We start from the raw sequence: 22,896 nt of genomic DNA, 5'->3' as shown, positions 1-22,896 counted from the left end.
AGTGTCTCTGGGCTCCTCTGTGGGGCACACAAAGTCATCCGTGGTTGATCTGTGCTCCTCAATCCTGGCTCTACACTTTTTGACCCAGCAGTACTAAGCTGCCGCAGGTCCTGGCCACATCCAGTCACTTCCAGACCTTTGCTCATTTGTCCCCTTTGAAACGCCCTTCCCCTGCTCCCTGCACTTCACCTTTACCTAGCTTACTCCTGCTTAATCATGTGCACCTCAGAGACTTCTCCAACACCCCTAGGTCCAGCTGGGTGCCTGTCTTGTACGATTCCCGTAATATTAAGTACAATCACATAATATTCCATGAACTCTGCAATTCTGTTTCCCGATTGCATCGTACTATAATTATGTTTACTTGACAGTTTTCCCCAATAAATTGTGAAGTACGTGAAAACAAGGGCTGCTCTGTGTCTGGCACAGGGAGAGTTCTCGAAATTAAATGGATGGATGAATGAATGACTCTCACTATAGGTCTGAACCCAGAAACCAGGGGACCAAAGTGAAAAAACAGTTGACCTTCATGTCTAAGGCCCCAGTATGCTCCTGGAAAGGTGATTTAAAAAAAGTTTGCATATGTGCAATAGGCAAAGCACATGCTTTTGGGAACCAGGTACATACCAATCTATGATATGTCCCTTCCTCTGGGTGTGCGCAGCGTCCTGGATCTGGAGTTCTGGCTGGGAGACAAGGGTGTGTGACTTTCAGAAGAAATTAGGTATTTGGCATCTTGCATGAATCAACAGTACTCTTTTTCTTTTGCACTTCTTTGGGGGAAGGAGAAGTATTCTGCCTGAAGGCTTGACTTCCTGGGAGTTTCCAGAAACTGAATTTATAGAAATTGCCCAATTCTGCTAGAATCCGTCATTGTTTAAAACTGATTTCTGCTGAGGGAAAGGACTTGGAGTCAGAGAATTGTAAAGAATCCCCGAAATGAACCTTAAAGATCGCTAAGTCTAACATCTCTTCCCATGTAACGGCTTCTCAAACATGGTCCAGACAGGTCCAGATTCCCTGCAACCTCTCATGATGGATGGCCCAATGGTCGTCCTGCCTCTGCTTATGGGAACTGATGAATTCTGGCAGGAAACCCAGGTAGAGGTTTGCATCTCCTCATCCCAGACCCACCTTGGGGAAGTACAGGACAATGAAGATAAGCCCAGCGCACCCTCCCAGCCACTTCCAGGAGAGGAGTGTGTTGGGGGCTGTGGCAAGGGGAATGCTGCCTTCTCTGGTCACGGCCTCAAGCCCTCACATGTGTACAACCCTTTAGGGTTTGTACAGCCCTTTCTTAGCCAGTGTTCATCTGGTTTTTGCAGTGACTTCATGAGGCCAAGGAGGCAGAGATCAGTTTTAGACAGGGCTTAAAGCTACTAAGTAACCCACCCAAGATCACAGAGCAAGGCAAAACCAGTCTTTGTCCTGTAGCTCTTACCGCCTACCCGTATCTCTCCCAAATATGACTGCATAAGGGCTCATGCTATGGGCCAGATTGACGCTTGGCAATTGGTATTAGTCATATGTTTATGTTGTATTTGTTAAAAAGTCTTAACTCCATTAAATCAGAGTGCTAACCAGCATATAAAAATCTTTAGAAATTTCAAATTTTAAGTCCGATTAAGTGATGATAGTGGATCCTAGCTAGATTGACCAATGATTATCCTTCAAATGGACCAAAACTATCTCCTGGGCAGGGGGCTTTCATTATGATGTCACCAGGCTGCACTGGATCATAGAGACCCTCTGGAATCATTGGTCACCCAGGGTCTGGCCCTGTGGTAGCACCCAACTGTGAACAAGACCCAGAATCCACCTGTGAGGAGGGAGTCCAACTCTCTACAGTGTAACCTGCCTCTGCATTTTAGACCTTATGGAAAGAACATCAAAGAGCCTTTGGAGGACTGATACAGGGATCAGATTGTTCCTTTAGTTGCAGTGTGGAGCAGTGATCAGAGGAGTGAGGCAGGCTGTCAGGCGGTCCTGCTGGCCTCGATGATGCAGGTGTCAGGCAGTGGCAGCCTTCGCCAGAGTGGTGGTCATGGAGATGGATTCTCCAGCTGTTCAGACAGTGGAATCAGCAGTACCTGGCAGCTGGCTGAGGAATTTGGCAACACCCTGTCCATAAGCTTTTGCTTCTAGGACTTCTGTATGTCTGTTACACCCACTGTACTGCAAACTCCTCAAGAATGCCTTGCAAGCAGAGCTGTCTAATTCATCTGTACATCGCCAGAGCCCAGTACCCTGCTGAGCACATAGTAGGAGCTCAATAAATGTTAGTTGCATACATGAATAAACAAATATTTAAACTTCACCAAGCAGTAACTCCTAATACTCATTGAGTGCCAAGCTCAAGAGAGTCAGGGTCTCATCTGTGCCTTGGGAATGCTGGGTGTCAGCCTGTCTGCTGAGGTTTTGCCTGCTAAACTTTTCTCACCCATTGCTACCTACCTCCAGGAATCCTGTGGGATATAATGCAAAGGCTGGTAGCAGAGAGAGATACTGAGACATAGAAAGAATCCAGGCTTGGCTGGGCATGGTGGCTCATGCCTGTAATCCCAGCACTTTGGGAGGCTGAGGTAGGCAGATCACGTGGTCAAGAGTTGGAGACCATCCTGGCCAACATGGTGAAACCCTGTCTCTACTAAAAATACAAAAATTAGCTGGGTGTGGTGGTGCACACCTGTAGTCCCAGCTACTCGGGAGGCTGAGGCAGGAGAATTGCTTGAACCTGGGAGGCGGAGGTTGCAGTGAGCCGAGATCGCACCACTGCACTCCAGCCTGGGCGACAGAGCGAGACTCTGTCTCAAAAAAAAGAAAGAAAAAAGAAAGAATCCAAGCTCAGGCAAAAGAATAGTGGGTGTGGTGCAGTAGACAACAGACAGAAGTGGCTACTCACGAGCTGTGAGAACTTGGGCAAGTCCCTAATTAATTTTGGCCTCTGTGCTGTCATCTGTAAAATGGGGCCCAGTGTCTCTACCTGGAAGGATTATGTGAGATCAAAGCTGTGCATGTAGAGAAGAGATTTTCAGTGAGGCTCTTTGGTAAGATTCAGATCATTTCCATGGTACGGAGTGAACAACATTCAGAAGAAAAACTTGCCCTGAACTTGGGAGATTACCTGTAAGTAAAAGATTAATATATTCTCTGAGATTTTATTAATTTTTTGGTGTGTGTAGGTGTTGGTGGGTGGTTAAAAAAATCCTGCTTCCCTAAGTAGACAGCACCGGATGCCCCAATTTCCACAAATAAAACCCTTCATTTCTTCCAGGTTTGAACAAAGGCTGCTTCCCTAGAGACAGCTCTGCTAATTTTTTTTTTTTGCAGACATTAGAACATTATTTGAAGAGTGTACATCTCCTAGTGAAGCAAATGATAAACTTTCCCACTTACAAAGTGTGAGATATTGGCAATGTAAAGATGTAAAGAGAGATAGGGTACTATGGAGGGAGAGAAAGCACTGTATATGAGGTATTTGCAACAGCATTGCAGATTATATATATATATATAATTTTTTAACATTTGGAATCAAAAGCAAACTTTATTGCTGATAGTCCCAGGAAGCTCACGCCTATAATCCCAGCACTCTGGAAGGCCGAGGAGGGTGGATCACCTGAAGTCAGGAGTTCGAGACCAGCCTGGCCAACATGGAGAACCCTCGTCTCTACTAAAAATACAAAAATTAGGCAGCCATGGTGGTGAGCACCTGTAATCCCAGCTACTCGGAAGGCTGAGGCAGGAGAATTGCTTGAGCCCCGGAGGCAGAGGTTGCAGTGAGCCAAGCTCATGCCACTGCACTCCAGCCTGGGTGACAGAGCAAGCCTCCATCTCTAAATAAATAAATAAATAAATAAACAAACAAACAAACAAATACTCAAGTGTGGCACAGATAAAATCCTTGAGCCAGTGCTTCAAGCTGACATTCCTTACATAGACAACTCAATTACAACAAATTTGTTGTGCATCTATTAACTTACTGTGCAGCTGACATTGACCAAGAACTCACTATTTCCCAAGGATTGGGCCAAGTGCTTTGTATGTATTATCTAATTTAATCCTCTCAACAACTCTTCCAAGGAGGTACTGTTATCATCCTGATTTTATTGATGAGGAAATTAAGGACAAAAAAGTTCAGTAATGTCCCCAAGGTCACATAAGTCATTAGGTTAGCCAAGAAGGAACTGGAGTCCAGATGTTTTGCAGAAACCAAGTCTGATCTTTCTGCTCTGCAGCAGCAGCCTTTGAGGAGAATAGTTCAAGTTAGAAATTCGCTAAGAAATACTTTCAGCCAATTGTTGGTCTTAGGTAAACAAGATCACAAGGGGCAAGTTTTCCCTATTAGGCCGGGAGCAAAAAGTCTCTCCATTGCCCTCTGCAGAAAGGTTTCTTCTGTGTGTGTGAAATGCTGTGGATGTTTCTGCCTCTGACCCCTGAGCATCCCAAACACTGTGGCTGTGCTGGAAAAGTATGTATGTTTCCTGCTGTTCAAACTGATTTCAACATGTAGATGCCAAAACAAAGCAAAAACAAAGAAACAAACAAAAAGCCTTTATCCAAGCCAGCAAAAAGTCCAAATCCATCCTTGGTAGCCAATGTCATCCAAAGAGGACCTCCACCAACTCTTCCCTTCCCACAGGGGCATGCTGCTCCTCACATGAAACAGGAGAATCTCATTTCTCCTCCCTTGAAAGTGGGCTGCGATGCAAGACAGGTGAGCCCCAGAATTGGGGCTTAGCTTGGGAGGGTTCTTGGCTCCATCTAGGAAAGAATACAAGGGTGAGCTGGTGGTATTAAACAGAAACTTTTATTGAAGCAGCAGTGAACAACAGCAGCAACAAAGGCATTGCTCCTTACAGAGCAGGGGTACCCCATGGGCAGCGTATCCAGAATAGTGGCTCAGAGGCAGTTCTGCAGTCGCGTTTATACTCACTTTTAATTATATTGCAAATTAAGGGACAGTTTATGCAGAAATTTCTAGGAAAAGTGTGGTAGTCTCTGGATTGCTGGGTCATTGCCATGGAAGGGGGTGGTGACCTTCAGGTGTTGCCATAGCAATGGTAAACTCACATGGCAAACTGGTCGGGTGTCTTATGGGGAAGTGCTTCTGTCCCAACCTGTTTCAGCTAGTCCTCAATTTGGTCCGGTATCTGAGCCCCACCTTCAGAGTCGAGTCCTGCTTCCTACCACAGCTAGACTTAATGACTTGCTTGGCTAAGAGAATGTAGTGGATGCAATATTTGGGGGCCCCTGAGGCTGGGTCATAGGAAGCCTTGCAGCGTCTGTCCTAACCTCTTAGAACACTCGCTCTGGTCATAGGCTTCTTCCATTTAATCAATCTGAGAGTGCCATGCTATGAGGAAGCCCAGTCAGCTGCATATGGGGTGACATAGGTCCCACCAGCCCCCAACTGCTTGAGGCGTCTCAGCCCAGGAGCCAAGCAGGTGAGTGAAAAACCCACCTCGGACAAGAGCTCATCTTCAGCCCAGCTGAGCTTTTGGCCTGGCTGGAGCTACAGCCCCAGCTATCACCTGACTGCAACAGCATGAGGGATCCCATATAAGAATTTCCCGGCAGAACTCAGTCAACCCCCAAAATCTTTGGAGAAAATCCATTGCTTAGTTTTAAGCTGCTCAGCTCTGTTATGCGGTACTAGCTAACTAGAGCACGATCCTCTCCTCTCCATCTCCACAGCGTCCTAGTCCAGGTCACGGTCATCTCTCCCTTAGATTCCCTCCACCACCACCTACCTGTTTCCTTGTCCCCCATGGTGGTCTCCAACCTCACTCTCCAGGGTGATCTTAAAATATCATTGGAGTATGTCACTCCCTGACCTCCCCCTGCACATCTCATGAAAATCAGCCTCCTTGCCATGTTCACAGGGCTTGGGAAAGTTTGACCCCTCCTCTCGTTAGTTCCCCCCTCCTCTTTCAAGCCACCTGTTCCCTTCATTCAGTTCCTCAAAAGAGCTGCTTTATGTGCAAACCCTATGACCCAAGAATTTCACTGGCAGTCTACACTCACCAGAAGTGTACAAATATCAGCTGGACATGGTGGCTCATGCCTGTTAACCCCAGCACTTTGGGAGGCCGAGGTGGATGGATCATTTGAGGTCAGGAGTTTGAGACCAGCCTGGCCAACATGGCAAAACCCCGTCTCTATTAAAAATACAGAAATTAGCTGGGCGTCATAATGCAGGCCTGTAATCCCAGCTACTTGGGAGGCTGAGGCAGGAGGATCGTTTGAACCTGGGAGGTTGAGGTTGTAGTGAGCCAAGGTCACGCCACTGTACTCTAGCCTGGGCGACAGAGCGTGACTCCTTCTTGAAAAAAGACAAAAAAAAAGTGTACAAATATATTCCTTGAAAGATGTGTTCAGGAGTATTCATGGCAGTGTTATTCTCCATAGCCAACACAGCCCAAAGATCCATGAGGAGGAGGATGGGTAAATAATGGAATACAATTTATCAAGAGGAGGAGAGAACAACATGGATGAGTCTCACAACCCTAACATGGGGCGAAAGCAGCCAGATACAAAATAGTGCACACTGCAGAGTCCTGTTGAAAAAAATGCTCAAAAACACACAATCTGTGATGAGAAAAGTCAGGATAGTGGTTAGCCTGGGAGGGAGGTGGGAAATGGGAAGGAGCGTAAGGAGTGCCTCTGGGATGCCGGTCATGCTTTGTTTCTCATATGGGTCTGGTTGTACAAGCATGTTATTCTCTAGGGGGTAGTTCACCAATTGTACCTTTTCTGGCTTGATGTTCAATAAAGTGTTAAAAAAAAAAAAAGTGCTGTCCTATCTCCTTCCAAATGACTTTCCTACACACGCCTTCCAAATTCCTCCACCTGGAATTTACTGCTTTCTCTTAGTCTTCTTCTGGTTGTTCAGATCTAGCTCAGCCCTTCCCTCCTCGGGGAGCCCTTCCTCTGTTGCATCAGTTAGTCTTGGCTGTGGGGCGAACATACCTACAAGCAAAACACAGTGACTCAGTCTCATTAATTAGCTCATGATTCTGTGCCTGGCAATTTGGCAGTTCTTATGCTGCCGGGGAGGATAATGTGGACCAGTTTTGAGGAAGCAAGGCATGAAGAAAGAGAATCCTGGTTCAGTGCCCATCTGGAAAGCTTCATTCATGCTGATCTGATTTAGTGCGTCGTTAAATTGTGTTTTATAAATGCATAAACAAAGAATTGATAAGATTTGTTTTATAATCCCAGCTGAACACACATGTCAGTTACTGTGCTGGGAGCTGGGGACAGATTGATGGATAAGATTAACGCAGGAGGTGGGTATGGATTCATTTGTTCATTTTTTTTATTCCTTTGTTGATTCATTTCACCAACCAACTTTAATGGAGGGCCTACCAAGTGCCAGGCAGCATTCCAAGCCCTGGAATCCAGTGATGAACATGACAGACAAGATTCCTGCCCCCAAGGAGCTGCACCTTACTAAGTCCAGCAATGAAGGAGACAGAAAATAAACACAGGAAAATACACAAGATGCCAGCTTGTGAGAAGTACTAACAAAAAAAGACACAAGTATGTCCAGAGAGTCTGAGGTGCATACAGGTATACAGAGTTCAATTCTACTGGGGCAGATGGCAGGAAAACTTTCTAAAAATAAGTACCAGGTTTTTAGTAGAAGCCATGTCAGAGGCTTGATGTGCATTTTTTCTAACCTGTACAACAAACCATGAGGTAAGCATCATTTTCCTACTTTATAGATGGGGAAAGTGATGTTGAGAGAAGTTGAATCACTTGTCCAAGGTCATGCAGCAGGGTGGGGGTGGCCTCACACTGGTGTGTCCCAAAGGGCATCTGGTGTCCAGTGTTGTTCTCTTGGTAGAGGTGATGAGGCCTGATGAAGCCAAGAAAGATAAGTGGATGTTTACCTGGTGGGCGATGGCCAAGGGAAGTGAAGGGAGCCCGGTGAGCAAAGCTGCTGGGTGTGAAACTGCCTGGTGTGGTCCAGGAGCTCAGTGTAGCCTGGGCCAAGCATGTGAGCTGGGAGGGAAGGGTGGAGGGCCAGATCCAGAGGGAGAGTGGGTTCTTGGTTATGGAGCCACGGCAGGTGCAAGGCTGGGGAGGGACACTTGTAGGCTCCTGTTGAAACTCAGAGCCCATTTTCCCATCTAGAGCCCGTTTTCCCATAGGCCTCCAGCTCCTCAGCTGCAGGAAGGAGGCTGTATGGTGTTCAGAGCACAGGCTCTTCAATCAGACGGCACAGCCTGGATACGTGGTGGGCTTAGCAATTTGCTCTTGTGAGATACAATGAGATTTCTCAGCAAATTCTGCATCTCGGCTTTGGCTTCATCTATGTCTGAGTCTCCATCTCATGCAGCTAGCTTATCATAGATCAGTACATTCACATCACTTGTTCGATCCTTTACAAAAACAACAGCCCGGGTTCAAATCTCAGCTCCACCACTTCCTCCCTGTGAGACCCTGGGGAAGCAACATATCCACTTGGTACCTCTTGTAAAATGGAGGTGGCAGTGACTTTTACTTTTTATTTATTTATTTTTAGACAGAGTCTCACTCTGTCACTCAGGCTGGAGTGCAGTGGTATGATCTCAGCTCACTGCAACCTCCACCTCCCGAGTTCAAGTGATTCTCATGACTCAGCCTCCTGAGTAGCTGGGATCACAGGCACGTGCTACCACACCTGGTTAATTTTTTGTATTTTTTAGTAGCAACGGGGTTTTGCCATGTTGGCTAGGCGGGTCTTGAACTCCTGTCCTTAAGAGATCTGCTCGCCTTGCCCTCCCAAAGTGCTGGGATTGCAGGCATGAGCCACCACGCCCAGATAGCAGTGATTTTTCAGTGAAGTAATATATCCATGATGTGGAGAACTTTCCTGGCACAGGGTAGGCACACAGCAAGGACCATGTGCTGTCCTTGGGGACATCTGACCAGACCCCGCAGGCCAGTGTCACCAGGCCAGTGTCACTCCCAGGCAAGTGCAACTGTTTACTGAAGGCAACATCGCTAGCGAAGGCAGGACCTGGAGAGGGCAGGATCCCCAGTGAAGGCAGGTCCTGAGGTTTCCAGTGAACTCAGTGCCTTCCATTCAGTGGGAGGCCACTGGCCCAGATGGAGCCAGGGGTGGATTCTTGAGCTTGGTTCACCAAGAGAGGAGGGTACTGCACGATCTCGGGAGCCAACCACATTTTTTCTGTACAGCTCATTTCACCAGTGAAAAGGCACCGGCAACATATCCTATGCTGATTAGCCACAGCCTCCGGTGCCAATTTAGCAAAGCCATTACTGACCAGATCCGAGGCTCGCTGCCCTGTGGAGCTGCTTCCTAATTATGTTACTTCAAGCACCCATCCCCAGGGTGCAGGTTAAAGTTAACCAGCACACTCATGTACATCAAACAGTGTAGATGGAGGCGCAGTTCTGAAGACAGTCACCGATATGCGGCAAATACCTATTGTGAGATCCATCACATGCTGGGTGGGCCTGCTCCCTCTACCACTCCCCTCCCTCCTGCGCCTGAATTGGGGAACTGGCCCCTCGCTGACTAGTCTAATCCCCTTCAGTTGGTCACAAGCCCTGTGGAGGTGGGAAGGAGGCAGGACTGGGAAGGCAGTGAGGAAGGGCAGGATATAACTGCACGGACAGCAGGAGCCTGAGTCTGGAGTTCGGGCTGCCCTAATTTGCTCTGTGGCCTTGAAAGCCCCTTCCCCTTTTGAGAATGGGCTCATCTCTTTTCTAAAGAAGACACTCCATGGGAGAGGTGGTGCCATGGTCGTGTCACCTGGGAGGCTGCAGGCCTGCCCTAGGGCCCAGTCATTCTGGAAGAAGCCCTTGCGGGCTAGGATACGGTAGCCTCTGACCTATTGGTTGCCCTCTGTCTGCCACTGCCCAGAGATCAGAATCCTGGGTCCTCTGGCACGGGCATCCACTCTCACCAAGACAGAGAGGATGGAGCCTCTTCCTTCAGGGCCTTGAGGCTTCACCACAGTCATTGCAGTCTGGGGACTATTGAACCAGACTGACTGGTCCTGGAGGGTGACCATGGACATCGAGCGTCCCTGAACCTGAGTTCTCATCAATGGGATGGAAAGATCAATAGGCCTGTCCTAGATTTCTCAAAGGGCTGGTGCAGTCAGTTGAGAGATGCATGTGCAGGACAGCGTGGGCAGCAATAGGTGGAGGTGTGGGGAGCTGCCTGAGCCGGGCAGATGCTCAGGAGGAAGGGGTAGAGGGGAAGCTGCTGGGAGTGGGGAGAGACACTTGAGATGCACGTGGAAGGAACCCAGGGCTGAGCTAGCAGAGGAAAGAGGGTGGGAGGGTAGCCAGGTGGAAGGGCAGGAGGAGCCAAGATATGGAGGCTAAAAGCAGCGCAGTGGGCTTGGGGGATGCACAGGGCACCCACTGCCCAGAGAGGTTCCAGTTAGTCCTCTGCCTAAGAAGTGCCCCCATTGTTCCAGGACTCCTTCCCTCCTTTTCTCCTGCCCTCTTTCTCCCTCCGCCCTCCCTTTCTTCTTTTTCTTTTTTTCCTTCTCTTCTTTCTGCTTCCTTCACTAGTAGTTACTGGTACCCACTATGTACCAGCCACTGTGCTGGGCACGGACGGACATACATCAGCCGCTGCCCGCGTGGTGGAACAGGGATATGGGAGAGAAAGACAACAAACAACTCAGCGTACAAATAGTCAACTACAGTGGGCAAGTGCCCTGGAGAGAAAGTTCAGGGAGTGGTGAGAATATTTAACAGGGGAACTGTTCTCTGTGTGGGGTGCGGGTGGGGCAGGGTGGTAGCTTGGTTACAAAGACACGGCCTCAGTAACTCTTCCCAGCCCAGGCAGAGTTCGTTTCTTCACCTCTTGATTCTGAGCTTGGCCATGACTTGCTCTGGCCAATGGACATTAGCAAACATGGCAGAGGCAGAGGCTTAAAAAGTGCTTGTGCATTCAGACTTTTGCCCTCTTTTGTGGCACTTGGAATTCTGATGGGAAGAGCCCAAGTTAGCCTACTTGAGAGGTCACACGGAGGAGAACCAAGGTGCCCCTAGCAACAGGATACTAACTGGCACACACATGAGGCCATCCTAGATTATCTAGCCTGGCCGATGCACAGGCATGAGTCCGTGTCTTCCTGCCTGACAGCCTCAGTGAATCTTAGGGAATGAGCACTGGCAGAAGCTCTGCAGCCGAGAGGGTTGGGCCTCCACTCAAATATCTAGCTTCGCTTTTGTTTCACAACTTGCAATGTGCATGCACTGAAGTTTGCTTGGTTGCTGAAAACACACACAGTCACAAAATCGCTCATTAGGGTACATCATGTCAGTGGAATTTGTGGTTAAGGGAGGGATCATCATTTTCCCAGAGGCTTTAGGTGGGCTTTAGTTCCAGAAAAATCTATAACCTCCCCTTCACCTGACCCACAGCCACAGCCCTGTACAAATGGACAGGTTCTGCTTGCCCTGGGATATCTTTGCCGAGAGGACCCCAGGCCCTGTGGAGTGATGGAGGTCAGCCACTCAGTAGCAAAGGCAGGCTCTCTCCCACACACCAGTGCCTGATTTGGAGAGGAAGGGAATGCAGACCTTCTGAGAAAGGGCGACCTTTGCAGCTAGGCCATGTGGCCAGACTTAGGTAACACCTCTCCATTAAAATTGATGTTCCTCCTAATCAGCAGTGATGGGGGGATTGTTTCTTAAATGCTGCTAAATGCAGTGCCAGGTCCCAGGCGAGAAGGCAGGGGTCTTGCTAATTCTCCTCCCTGATGTTCTCCAGCCGGAAAGGGCTTCTGGCAGCCCCTACCTGTGAGAGGGGCTCATTTCCCGAGGTGGGTTGACAAGCATCTGGAAACTAAGAATTCTCTGCACATTGCCTGTAATTTCCCTTTGATTTTATATGTCCTCCAGCCCTCAGAACCATTATTATTCTTTTTTTAAGAAAAGCAAAGATTAAATCCTCATACCTCTCTGGAAGAGTGGAGGGGACCACATTCCAGCATCTGGTGCCCTGTTTGCCCCAAACATGACTTCAAGTGAATCCACATAATACTCTTCCAGAGGGAAAGCAGAACCATCTGCAGGGCTGAGGGACCAAGAAACACAGCGAGGAATTCCACAGGAGGCCCACACGGAGGGATGTGTCACCCCGGGTGGACTCTAGGGGACGCTCACTTGGAACTTGCATCACCCGGAACTGTGTCTGCCACTGTGACTTCAGAGCAGCACAGACCTGAGGTGGATCCAGCAATGCCCACAACTGTCCAACAATTTCACATTTCCGAGGCTCAGTTTCCGTGTGGAAAATGGACTGGCTCTGAGTATTAAATGAGAACGAATGTCCATATGTCTCACTCCTTTTTTCATGAAAGGAAGACACCTCTGGGACTCAGACAAATGGCCAGTAACATCTAGTCTTTATTCAGTCCTAATTGCATGACAATACAACTAGTGTAACAGTCATCAACATAAGGAATGCTCTCAATATTGCTCGATGCCCTGTGCGCTATCACTAATAGCAACAACTGCTGTTCATCTATGCCACAATATGCACCAAATCTACACCACTCCTTTAAGGTGCCCCTGTCTCCATTCCACAGATGAGAAAACTGAGCCTCCAGAAGAGGAAAGTGTAGATGAGTAATTTATCCCTGCCCAATGTTGATTCCCGTTCCTTCTGATCATTGTGCCCTGACTTCTTTTGGGAGAATTCCCTCTTCTCTGTGATGGGCTGACTGGTGGGATTATCAGTCAAAGTGCCCACCTCCTCTAGCTCGCCCCATCTCTCTCAGTCTCTGGAGTTTCTGTTTCAAGCATAAGGACAGAAGCATTAGAAATGGCTGAAGCTGATTTGCCCCAGGAGGAGGGTGGGGTTGTGTCCTGAGGAGACGCTCTTGTGGGACCCTGCTTCTTGGACTCCTTGGATCCCAGCCCCACCCCACCCCCAGACAGCCTTATTCTGCCTTCCGAGTCTGGTCCTTCACTTTCCTGTAAATTCTGAGACCCTCTTGGGTCTGCCCTTTCCCATGTAGGTTACAGCCAGATTGGTTTCTGTTGCTTGCATCCCTCAAACTCTGCCTGACCCAGGAAGTGACTCCTCCAGAGTCATCCAGCCCATGAGTGGCAGAGTCAGAAGAAGCCCTCCGTCACCAGGCTCCCAAGCCAGTGCTCTCTCCATCATGCCACATGGCTGGCCTTGGGGTGGTCCTGCCATAGGGAGAGCTTTCTGAGATGGGTTGGGGGGGCAGATTATCATCAACGACCTGGTGATGGAAAGACACATGGCACGGCCTCATGGTCATGGAGCCTGCATGGAGGCCAACGTTGCTGGAGAAGAGCTTTGAAGGCATCCACGGAAGCAGATGACAGGAGCCTGAAAGCCATGTGTGGCCACACACCTGCTTCTGACATAATTAATGAGACACCTTTATTGTTCCTGTCAGTGAGCTTCTTTGCTATCCAAGCCCTTAGTTCATCATATATTTTTTTAAAGCAAAAACAGAGGCCTTCCTGAAACAGACTCCCTCATTTTGCTTAATAATGCTGCAATATTGATGTTCTATGAGGGTGAGGTGACACCATCTCAGGATGATACACTAGACCCCCAGTGATTGATGGCTATACTTTTTTTTACTGACACTTTGAAAAGTAAGGGCCCCTCTCAGACTACTGAGCAAGTGGTTAGCCTTGGACCTTTCACTAACGGCAACCATAATTTCATGACTTATTTTGCCATGCCGTCTTGTATGATTCTAGTTTGTATGATTTCCTCACTTTTCAGATGTGGAATCTGAGGCTCAGAGAGGCTAAGTAACTTGTTTAAGGTCACACAGCTCATAAGCAAAGGAGACAGAGATAAACTCCCTGAGGTTATTGAAGTTATTGAAGGAATAGCTTGCTCCTTTGCCATGCCCTCCCCTCCTCCCTGGTACCTGCTGGAATTCTCATCTGCACCCTGGGTTGCTCTGGGAGTCACTGGCTGCCCTCTTCCTTGGGACCCGATCTTCTAGATTGCTGCCAGGACAGGGCAGTGAGTGGGCTTCAAACACCAGCAGGGCCCTTCAGCTTGGCTCAGGATCCTGCCTCCTGCCAAAGTGCCTTGCTTTGTTCTCATGCCCAAAGTGACAGCTATCCTTGGCACACTGTTTACAGCTGTGCCTCTCTGGTCAGGATCGAGGAGTAGAGGGTTGATGCCCATCCCTACCATGGCACAGCTTCAGCTAACATGAACCAGAGCCCATGAGCCCAAGGCTCTTGCCCCTGCTGGTCTCTAGAGATCATGAGCCCATGGCTCTTCTCTCCGCTGGACTCTGGAGCTTATAAGCCTGTGGTTCTTCTCCCTGCTGGTCTCTGGATCCTATGAGCCCACGGACCTCCTCCCTGCTGGTCTCTGCTCTTCTCCCTGCTGGTCTCTGCTCTTCTCCCTGCTGGTCTCTAGAGTTCATGAGCCCACAGCCCTCCTCCCTGCTGGTCTCTGAAGCCCATGAGCCCACGGCTCTCCTCCCTGCTGGTCTCTGCTCTTCTCCCTTCTGCTGGAGCTCTTCTTCCCTGGAGCTCATGAGCCCATGGCTTTTCTCCCTGCTGGGCTCTACAGCCCCCTTTCTCTCCCCACATGTCTCTCCAGGACGCCTTTTCCTATTTGTCCAGAGGATATTCCAAGACGCACTTTTGCTTCTGTCTGGGACAGCAATCCATAGAGAAGTCTGAGTCGTGGTAGGTGCAAACCCATGGAATTCTCTTTGCCCCCCACCAACCCTGCTGTGGCCACTTTCACACCCTCTGTCAGAATGCGCCTCTCCAGCAGCGTAGGGCAGCCAGGCAGCCCTTAATGGTAATAGCTGTAACTGCAGCCAATTTCCAATAATTGGCGGCCTTTGCCTGGGAATTCCTGCCTGTCCCAGCAGCTCCTTCTTGCTGCCTTTGATCTCTACCAGTCTCTGTGAGACACAAAATACTGTTGTCATCTTCAATTACTCCAAGGGACAGAGTGGCCTTGACCTTGCCACCAACGTCCCCAGCCCACATGGGGTAGTGGCAGCCATGAGGAAGGCTGGGCCGTGGACAAGGGGAGCCCCCAGGCCCATTCATGGGGTTGGTGCTTCTGGAAACCCCACTGCTACTGTGTGTGAAGACGGGCCCCCCAGCTGAGGGTGTGGAGAGCGTGCCGGCAGATACTCACAAGCACAGGCTGTACCAGTTGCCGGACGCCTCCTTTGTGCCAGGCATATCTCTTCTCTGATCCTCTCAGCAACCCCTTTGCCAGGATATATTATTATCTCCATTTTACGAAGGAGGAAACTCAGGCTCAGAGACGGTCACACGGCAGGTGAAAGGCATGGCCAGTGGGTGGTGAGGGCAGTTCAGCCTTGGGCGCTGGGCTCAGGTTCAGAGCCTTTTCCATGTGGCACAGCTCCCCGGGTCTGTGGCTGAGACACACGCTCCACCTTCCCTACGGGCTCTGAGTTCCTTGAGGACAGAAACTGGGCGTTCTTCGGACCCACCCCCTCCCAGGGCTGCTAGTACAAAGCTGGGTGTGGTGTAACTGCTCAGCCGACCCTTGTCAAGCCCAGGGATCAGTTCCTTGGTCCTCTTCTTTTATCAGTTACACTTACTCCTTGGTTATCTCATCTAAGCTCGGGGCTTTATTTCCCCACCTATACACTGATAACTCCCACCTTTACATAGCCAGCTGCAGGTGTGATATCTAGCAGGTGTCTCAAATTCAACTCGTCCCAAACTGGCCTCCTTATTTTTTCTCCAAAACCAGCTCTTCCACAATTTTCCTGATCTTTGTATTTGGGTTCTCTAACCTTGCAGTCACTCTGGCTAAAAACCGTGGGGTCATTCTCGTCTCCTTCATTTCTCGGGTATTTCACCTTCAATCCACAAGGACATCTTGTCAGTTTAACCTAAAAAAAAATCTATAATCCAACCAGTTCTTCCTGCCTTCACTGCCACCATCAGCTCTCACTGGCATCACTGCCGTGGCTTCCTGATCTGTCTGCCTACATCCATCCCTGCTCCCCTGCATCCTGTTAACCACTAAGGTGATGATGCTTCTCTGCCCCAGCCCTCCTGTGGCCCCTCATCTCTCCCATGGGGAGATTCACTGAGGCCACTGACATAGTGCCTGTGAAAGGGGACTGCTATGGTGAATGGAATGATAAAGGCCACAGCATGGTCATGGAAACACAGGGCAGAGGGGATTCATTCCAACCAGAGGAAGGAGAGGGCTTCCAGAAGGAGGCGTCACTGGTGCTAAGCTTTGAACCCTGAGTCTATTATGTTGTCTAGAGACATGCAGATAATAGTGCCTGTAATGCTGCACGCTGGCGGGGGTGTCCACCGAGGGCTGATTCCACCAGACAGTCTGTCCCAGCTCTCTCTGTGCTCCTGTGTGCCAGCATTGGGTAGGTTCTCCAGGTTGCCCAGGGCTCAACATCCTCATTGCAGAATCAGATATTCCAGCGGGCTCAACAGCAAGCAACTATGCACACAAGAAGGCCCCTTGAGAGTGGCATAAGGGCTGTTACTCTTATTATTTATTTAATATAATATAACAATAAATTCCTGCACCTGCTTCTTTCTCATCCATTGGCATGAGCTCAAAGGATGCAGATCTTTTTTTTTTTTTTTTTTTTTTTGAGATGGAGTTTTTCTCTTATTGCCCAAGCTGGAGTGCAATGGCACTATTTTGGCTCACTGCAACGTCTGCCTCCCAGGTTCAAGCGATTCTCTTGCCTCAGCCTCCTGAGTAGCTGGGATTACAGGCGCACGCCACCACATCCGGCTAATTTTTTGTATCTTTAGTAGAAATGGGTTTCACCATGTTAGCTAGGCTGGTCTCGAACTCCTGACCTCAGGTGATCTGCCTGCCTTGGCCTCCCAAAGTGCTGGGATTATAGGCATGAGCCACAGCACCTGGCCAGATCATTTTTAATATTAGCCAGAACTAAGGAAGGTCCCCGTTCAACTGCAAAAAGTCAAGACCAGTGGAGTTGAGCTTCACTCCTCCTCCACTTTCTGGGATCTGGTCCCATGTGTGCTACGTGGATGATCTCACTTCTTTTTCATGTAGTCCTGCAAGGTAGGTACTACTGTCACCACTTTACAGGCTGGGTGGTGGAGCCACCTGCTCACAGTGCCACAGCCAGTGAAGGGCAGAGCCAAGACAGGAACCAGGTCTATCTGTCACCAAAGTGCCATGTTCTTATCCACTACACTGCGCTACAGCCTGGAAGACTTGCAGAGCCACAGGGAAGTCACACGTGGATCTTTCTTTCTAGGCTGATCCATGACCTACCTCTCAGTTCCTAGGCAGGTGAGTGCCGACCCAAAGTGCTTGCTCCGTGGCTTGTCCTGCCTTGCACCCACTGCAATGCCTTCCAGATTGAGGTGTGCTGGGCACACACCCAGAGACCTTTGCACTGCCGTTTGAAAAGTTATTTAACGAGAAACTTTTTGTACTTCTCTTGTCCTCTTGCCAGAGGCTTCTGTATACATAACTCTGCAAACTGCTCTGCTATTTGCTCATAGAAGTCAAGTTGATTTTTAGTCTCTCTTCCTTCTATGTAGATCCCTCTAAATAGTTCTATGGCCATTTCCTTTTTTATAACTATATATCTTTATAACTATGTCTTTCTTTATTTATAGGTGCATGTAGGTGCTATTCTTTCTCCTTTATTTATAAGCATTTCAACAGAGAACCAGGATCTGAAGCCAAAAAGTGAGAATTATCTGGGTCTTTTGGTCTTTTTGTTTCTTAACATTTATGGGTACACAGTAGGTTTATATATTTGTGGGGTACATAAGATATATGGATACAGAGAATTGCCTGTTTATTCATCGAAGACCTAGAAAATAATTCACAGAGAGCAGGTCAGTTTCAATGTGAAGCTTCCACAAAGTCAAATTCCTGATGCAGAAAAATGTGGGGAGAATCAAAGTTCTGGCCCTGAGCCTCATCAGCTCTGAGCCTTCACCCTCCTCCGCTCCTGTGCAAGGGGTGGAAACCACGTGGGCTTTGGCATCAGAAGGACGGGGACTCAAATTCCAGCTCTGCCAGTGTCCTTGGGCATGTTCCTAAACTGCCCTGATGATGTTTACCTGGCAAGATCTTGGGAGAATTGGTGTCGTAAAGCTCACAAAGGTCCCATCACAGAGGCCAACACACAGATGGTGCTCAACTCTCTTTGTGGGCTGTGCCTTGACTCCCGAAAGATTAGGTGTGTGGGCGGAGCTGGACAAAGGCACAATGCCATGCTGATCCGGCCAGTCTGTTTCCTGCCTGGGGTGTGTTCTCTTGCAGCAAGGCCCCAGAGAGGACTCCAGGAAGAGACACACTGAGAAAGTGAGCTTTTATGGACCACACTAGCTCACACCCAATTATTATCATGATGAAATGGTTTTCCCAAGGGCTGGTATGAAAGATTGTAGATTTTGCGGATTCTTTGCTTTGGTTTTTTTTCCTTCCACCAACTTAATGACGGGTCACTTTGCTAGTGACCTGTCATTCACCAGCCCCACCTTGGTAAACAGGGGCAGGATGTGACTTTTGAGTCAGTTTCTCCATATGCTGGAAACATTGTGAGCGGGGATGAGGGAGAGGGCAGAGATTGGTTTGTTCAATCAACAAATATTTATTGAGCTCCTGGTAAGTGCCAGACACTGTGCTAGCACCAGGGATGTGGAAATGAACAGGTGCCTGCCCTCATGGAGCTTACATTCTCTTATGGAGGCTGAATAAGCAAATGAAATGTCAGGTAGCAGTAAGTGCTGTGAAGACATGTAAGGCAGGGCAGGAGGATGGAGAGAAATGAAGGGAAGAGATGGTGCTGTTTTAGATAGAGTGGTTAGGAAGGGGCTCTCTGAAGAAGTGACATTTGAACAAGGACTTGAATGAGGATGTTACCTATGTGAGGATAGCAAATGTAAAGACACTGAGGTGGTGTATTAGTTAGCTATTGCTACAATGATGCTGCATAATAAACATCCTATGACTCAGTGGCTGAAAACAATAATTATTTGTTCTTGATGATGCTTCTGCAGGTCAGCTAGTGAGTGGCTGATGTAGGGTGGGCTCAGCTCGGCTTGGCTCCAAGCTGCACATCTGTGTCTCTCATCCTCTTTGGATCAGCAGGCTAGGGAGGGCGTGTTCTCAGGTTGGTGGCAGCAGAGGGATAGGACAAACAGTGTCTGATGGAGGGCTCATAATCACAGTTGCTGTTGTTCCACTGGGAATAGGTCCTTTGCACCTCTGGAGTCACAGAAATTGCAGCCCAGCAAAGAGTGAAGGAACAGCCATTGCCACTCAAAACATGGTCACAGTGGCCTCAGAACCTTGGGATTTGCAAGGCACTTGATTCTTTGCTGCAAAGACCTAACATGAACCTTACTCTTGCTGCTATTCATCAGTCTCTATTTCTAGGTGAATGGGGTAGAAAAATATAGATAAAATTTTATGCAGGGAAAATATCATCATCATTTTAGCCATCAAGGCCCCCTTAAAACTGCTCAGCAGAGGTGGTAACTTAGTGCAAGATTCACTGAGGAGGATTTCATTCTTTCCTAGCATATTGATGACAGATTTATTTTTTAATTTGCGGTTTTTTGATGCATCCATCCATTCATTCACTAGTAACTCATTCATTCAATAATCTTTGCAGAATTGAGGCACACCAGGGCTATGGAAATGCATAAGCCATGGTTTGAAGTCTGTGTGTGTGTGTGTGTGTGTGTGTGTGTGTGTGTGTATGTGTACATGGGGGTGAGGGGTTATGACAGCAGCAGGTTGAAGACCTTGCAGTGAGTAGGATTAGTGCCCAGGATAGGGGCAGAGGACACGCTACAGGGAGCGCCAGAATAAGAGAGGGGTCAGCTTCATCTGGGGAGGTGGGAACAGCCTGCCAATGTGGCCATGGCTTGACTGGGGCTTGGAGAAAGAGCCTAAGTGTTCCAGCCTGGTAGTGGGATGGGCAGGCCTCCAGGGCAAAAACAGTATAGGCAAAGGCAGGAAATCAAAAGCCTTGGGAGAGCTTGGGGCATGAAGGCAGAGAAGACTTGGAAGGGCTGAGCCTGGACAGGTATGGATAGTAATGATTAGTAGTAAGAATAGCACTGGCTAGCACTTATTTATTTAGTTGAATAATAACATTTATTGGCCAGGTGCGGTGGCTCACACCTGTAATCTCAACACTTTGGGAGGTCAAGGCAGGCAGATCACTGGAGCTCAGAATTCAAGACCAGCCTCTGTAACATGGTGAAACTCCATCTCTACAAAAACTAAAAAAATTAGCCTGGCATGGTGGCATGTGCCTGTAGTCCCAGCTATAGGGAGGCTGAGGTGGGAGGATCGCTTGAGCCGGGGAGGCCAAGGCTGCAGTGAGCCAAGATCGAGTTACTGTACTCCAGCATGGGTGACAGAACGAGACCACGTTTTTTAAAACAAATGAAAAATAACATTTATTAAGTGCTTGCTGTGTGTTAGGCCCTTTAAGTGGAAAGAATATTCTGTCTTGTAGTGTTTAGCTGGGAATATTTTATTCATTTTTATCAAGGCCCTTAGATAATGACTCAAATGAATGGACTTCTGAACTCTGGAGTGGAGACTACACCACGAAGGGAGAACTTGCAAAGGAAGTGGCTGAAGACTGCTTTTGTGACTTTTGTCTGCTCATCCACCACAGGACAGACACAAAGGACAGGCCCAGGGATTGGAGGATTCCTAAGTGAAGTGGTCTCTATGCTGAGCTGTGAGTGGCCCCTCCCAGCTCCACCTCCCCATCTCCAACCCCACCTCCAATCAGGGACACATGGGTAGTGCTTTTCTCTCATCCAAGCTAGTTAGGGGGCTTTGAGGAGGCCTCAGAGAGGGTGATACCTGTTTTCTCCAGCTTTAGAGACACAGTGGGCTGTTGTTTGACTCACCCCTGAAGAATCCCAAGGCCTTTACGAGGCTACATGAAGTGGCTTTGGCAACAGAGCAGGGCAGCACAGCTGTGCTCCTGTTGACAAGGGGCAGATGATGCAGAAGAGTCCCCAGGAGCCAAGATGCTGTCTGGCCCTTGGGTCCCTACATCAGGCCCTGGCCAAGGGACTGAAGAAGCTTTAATTCTGAATGAAGTTAGGAGAGTGTTGGCCACTACCTCAGATGAATGTAAGATTTACTAAAATGAGATCAGGAGACCACTGTGATAGCAGGATTATTATTAGTAATAGCAGTATCTAAGAGTGAGCATGGGCCGTAATCTCAACACTCTGGGAAGCTGAGGCGGGAGGATCACGAGGTCAGGAGATGGAGACCATCCTGGCTAACACGGTGAAACCCTGTCTCTACTAAAAAATACAAAAAATTAGCTGGGTGTGGTGGCGTGTGCCTGTAATCCCAGCTACTTGGGAGGCTGAGGTAGGAGAATCGCTTGAACCTGGGAGGTGGAGGTGGCAGTGAGCTGAGATAATGCCATTGCACTCCAGCCTGGGTGACAGAGCGAGATTCTGTCTCCAAAAAAAAAAAAAAAAAAAAAAAAAAAGAAAGAAAAAGAAAAAAGAAAAAAAAAAGAGTGAGCATGAAGATTCCCCAAGATTTCTTCAAGGAGCAGGCAATAGTCCCCAAGAGCAGGTTGGAGCAAGCACTAGGGTGGAAGGGGAATGGGGGTGTTAGGGTAGGGAAGAATGTTCAGTGCCTGCACCTTATGAGTTCTCTTCATTTGATGCAACAGTTACAGGACTTCCAGCAATTCTAAAAGGTTGATTCTATTATTATTCCTATTATATAGATAAGCAAACTGAGGCACACAGGTATTGAGAGGTCTTATGGCCCCAGAATTTCAATATAGGCCAGGACGATGGGTCTCCCTTCGAGTGGAGGAGGAGATACGATATTTGTGTTGAAGCTGTTCCCCTAACAAGCCAGCTATTTTCCTCCTGGACTGAAGTCTATGGGAATGGCTTGGGAGGGAGGAGGCTGAGGGAGATGGGGTGGAGTTAGTTAAGGCACCCTCCCAAGCTGGTTTTGGGGCTCCCAGTGGGTGAGACCCAAGGCAGAGAGACCCCTTTAGAGGCAACTGCAGCAGTCCTGGGGTAGGTCTGGGTACTTGGACCCTGCCCTTGGGATGGAGATGCCAGGAGGAATTCAGGAGAAGTGAAAGGTCAGAAATTTCCCCTGGAGTAGGATTCAGGAAAAAAGGGATTGCAGGAAGACACCCACATTTCTGCTTCCAAAGAGAAGCAACTTTCATCCAGATGGGGAGAAAAAGCCAAACAACCACGCATCAGTCAGCCTCAGAGAAACAAATGGAGGGGGCATGAGGCATCTAGAAACATGAGCCCTGGAAAATGAGGACTGGGCACCTTTGACATTTGCACAGCCCAGAGAAGCAGTCCCCAAGGAGGGTGGAGGCAGGAGCTAGGGGAGACAGCACAAGAATGGGAAAACCTCAGCCACAAACAGCTCCTCAGCACCCCTCACTGGTCATGGGTGGGAGACAGGTCATCATTAAACAAGTTGCCTTTCAGTTCCATCTTTGTCTATCTGTGTCACCCACCCTGGGAAACACCGATCTAGCCTTTGGACATCCTTTCAGATGCGACACAGGTTTGGAGAGGAAAGCAAAGGCCCATCCCTAAAAACTCACTACCCTCCAAAGGGTGCTTTGTTTGGGCTTCTTTCCAACAGAAGGTGCACCCAGCCCCCCATGCCTGCTTGGTCTTGACTCCAGGAAATGACCTGTAGATTCTAGGAGATAGCTCTTATTTGTGTAACATTTTACTGGCCTCACCTGGCTCCAGAGATATTTACAAGGGTCAATATAAGGCAAAAAGCCCCAGCCAAGCCTTCAGCATCCCCAGCGAAGGGACTTCATGCACCCAAACCGAATCTCTCTCTCGCCTCACCCTAGACCTGGCCCAGGGTAAGACACGCGAGACATT

The 22,896-nt window shown here is 48.7% G+C and overlaps 1 long non-coding RNA gene across 1 annotated transcript; it reads left to right on the top strand.

The window, feature by feature from the left end:
• The first annotated feature begins 3,080 nt into the window (after positions 1 to 3,080).
• Positions 3,081 to 10,490, top strand: LOC131381552 (uncharacterized). The gene is made up of 3 exons (XR_009210371.1): positions 3,081 to 3,126; positions 7,362 to 7,572; positions 10,443 to 10,490. It is a non-coding gene; the product is annotated as an uncharacterized LOC131381552 (long non-coding RNA).
• Positions 10,491 to 22,896: the final 12,406 nt, after the last annotated feature.

This window comes from Hylobates moloch, unplaced genomic scaffold (genome assembly GCF_009828535.3).
Source record: "Hylobates moloch isolate HMO894 unplaced genomic scaffold, HMol_V3 SCAFFOLD_16, whole genome shotgun sequence".
In the NCBI taxonomy this organism is placed as follows: Eukaryota; Metazoa; Chordata; class Mammalia; order Primates; family Hylobatidae; genus Hylobates; species Hylobates moloch.
The sequence above is the reverse complement of the archived record's forward strand: the minus strand, read 5'-3'. Positions and strand labels throughout refer to the sequence as shown.